Source organism: Rhododendron vialii, chromosome 1a, assembly GCF_030253575.1.
Source record: "Rhododendron vialii isolate Sample 1 chromosome 1a, ASM3025357v1".
In the NCBI taxonomy this organism is placed as follows: domain Eukaryota; kingdom Viridiplantae; phylum Streptophyta; class Magnoliopsida; order Ericales; family Ericaceae; genus Rhododendron; species Rhododendron vialii.
In genome coordinates, this window is record NC_080557.1 from 33,853,000 (window position 1) to 33,856,100 (window position 3,101).

The 3,101-nt window shown below is 39.0% G+C and overlaps 1 long non-coding RNA gene across 1 annotated transcript; it reads left to right on the forward strand.

Moving 5' to 3' along the window:
• The first annotated feature begins 404 nt into the window (after window positions 1-404).
• LOC131307109 (uncharacterized) lies at window positions 405-1,131 on the forward strand. The gene is made up of 3 exons (XR_009194008.1): window positions 405-557; window positions 644-809; window positions 889-1,131. It is a non-coding gene; the product is annotated as an uncharacterized LOC131307109 (long non-coding RNA).
• Window positions 1,132-3,101: the final 1,970 nt, after the last annotated feature.

Below are 3,101 nucleotides of genomic sequence, written 5' to 3' on the forward strand. Positions count from 1 at the left end.
TTTGCAGAAGACGAAAATGCACAAAAGTCAGTAGCATGGAACCGCACACATGGATTTTCACTCCCATAGGCATTAAAAATTTCAAATGCCAGGAGAATTCGAATAAACCAATTTGTGTGTCGGGCTAATGTAAGATTTTTCCCTACATGATTTCATGGTTAGTATTTTGGCATCATTATATACCTACACTTGGAATTTTATCATAGGTAAATTATTATTGCATTATTGATTGCATTGAAAAAATAAATATTGAACACCTATGGATTGATTTATGCAATACAAGCTATAACCAAGTTGAAGATCAGTGCAGTAGTTTTATGTGTAATCATTGCAGACGCGAAGATGTGCAGACTGTAACCAGGTAATCATTTTTATAATGAGTACTACAACTTATATGTAACACATCTAAAACAGTTGAAATTCGCATTTATTGTTGGTATAATGTAAAGATGGTCATGAAAGACTCCACTGGCTCTGTGGAACTCTTGGTAAAGGATACGAAGGCAGAATTCATCTTACAATGTGTCCCCTCATATCTAAAGAAATTAATATTAAAGGTAAATACTAAAAAGCTGTATATAAATCACACTGTATAAAATTAAAATAATATAGTAATACCTCTTTATTTGTGATGTTCTGTCAGGATAATGGGGTGCAAATGCTCAAAGACTATATTTCTCAATCTTATGAATGCCCATATGTGTTTATTATTCCTACTCCAAAATTTGGATGCCTTGACCATTGTGCCCCTGTGGTGACTTCTGTATTAAAAGTTGATTAGTCAGAAGAGTGTTGGCACATTTTCAAAGGTAAATAAATGATTAAAATCATTGCCAGTTCATATTTATTTACAGATGAATTTAATAATTCTTAATCTTATTTATGCAGGAAAGGAGAGGACTGGCAAAGAGACAATGAGGTCATCGTGATAAGAGCTTTGTTAAGACATTGGAAATTTCATAATGACATTTTATTTGTTAGGTTAAGTTTTACAAAAATATATTTGGTTTGACAGTAGTTAATTTTAATTACGTGTGTTGGGTGATTTATGGATTTTGGAAATTTGTGTAAAACTTGAATATTATTTGCACCTCGATTTGTCCTGCACATATACCGAAGTTTAGTTTGTTCCTAACCATTTTTTTCAACATGTCCTCTTTTTGCTCTTTTTTCGACCAGTAGCTTTAGTTGTCTTCAAAATGTGTTGCACCATGGCATTCGCTAGTGTGTGTGTGTGTGTGTGTGTGTGTGTGTGTGTATATATATAGCTCGCCTGACCTTTGGCCCCCCAACTTGCCGATTGGGGTAGCCCATGTACTAGGCATCAGCTTTAAGCTTTGAGACATAGCCTAACCCATCAAAAATAAAAGCCCACTTGGCCCAACTAGTGGCAGGCTTGGGTAGTAGCTTGCGGGTTGGGCTGGTCGGCCCGATGAAGACCCTTAGTTTTTAGCAAATCCGGCCTATATATAATATTTGTAGGTAGACAAAAAAAAAAAGAAAAGGAAATGACAGGCCGGTCCCATTTTTTTGTTGGGGTTCCGTGTCAACCCTTTTTTGTCATGCTATTCCATCCTGCCCCTTTTTAAAAATGATTTTACTATTTTGTCCTTTTGAAGAATTTTTATTTTGCCTTTTTATAGAATTTTAGGAGGTGTGAATTTGGAGGTGTGAATTCTTGGAGATATGAATTCTTGATGTGTGAATTCTTTCGGAGTATGAATTTTTGGTGTGAACTCTTGGGGATGTGAATTCTTTCAGGGTGTGAATTTTTTGGGATGTGAATTCTTGGGTGTGTGAATTCATGAATTCACACCCCTTTGCAGAATACAGAATTCACACAGCACAATTCACACTCCTAAATTTACCATAGGAAAAAAAGCGAGGAACCTAAACCAAAAAGACACTATCGGATATGCTCTTCAAGAGCAAAAAAATCAAAGAATACATACACCCTATACATATACAATCATTTTTTTTTTATCAACAACAAATTTCATTCTAAGAAGCCTAACGAAACTTACATGAAATAATCATAACAGTCGGTAAGAGCTAAATCTATTCAAAACTGAGAAATGAGCAAAACCACAAATGGGCATACAAGCTCAAAGATGCATTACTACAAAAGCAGACCAGCACGATGCGGCGTAGGGTCCATCCTAGAATTGGTAGATGAGCAACCTAGAGCTCAAACTATTATAACGGTCCTTTAAATGGCTAATGTTGGCATTCACGGCATAAGGGACGAACCCCTCACAGCTGCAAAGGGATGCTTCAGTGCGAGTTTCTGCTGGCACTTCGAAACTTTAGGCGTGGTAGTTGACCAGACAACCCACAACAAGCCAGACCTCCTTGCAAGCACACAAGCCGGGATCTAGTAAAACCAGTCCGGACAAAGACCAAACCACCAAAACTCAATCAACAACTGCAGCACCAAAAGAAGCCGGAACCAGACGACAGACACTGACAACAACCGACCACATCACAACACCACTACCGAAAAATGAGATCTAGCAGCCACCACACACAAAAATTTATTACCCACCACCAACACCCATTGGATTTGGGGAGACCAGACTGGGACAAAAATCCGGACGGAGGACCTCGTCGGAGAAGAAGAGGCACAAAAACGGTCTAAAAATAGACTAATTACCTCCTAATCCTCCATAAACCCTAATTATTACCTACCAACTGAAAACAAAAAGAGCATGGCTGCCTCTGAATCACCACGAACCATATCCGATCTCGCTACGGAAGACACCACGACACACAAGCTGTCAGAGATGAGTTGCGTCGCCGGGGTCATCTGGGCTGAAAACTACGTAGCTAGAAAAGGTGTGGGACAGCAAATCCGAGGTCTACGGCGCCGGGGGGGGGGGGGGGGGGGGGGGGGGGCTAAGCTCTCGAAAAGTTGGCTACTGGTCTCTTCTTTTCTCTTTATTCTTTCTTCTTTCTCTCTCTAGTTTAAAAAGTTGGCTACTATATGCAATCGCATCACTTAGAGCATCTCTACTCCTTACTCAAATCTTGACTCCAACTCAAGTTTGAGTAAAAATCACCCAAAATCCTCATCCACTCCTTACCCAAACCTATACCAAATT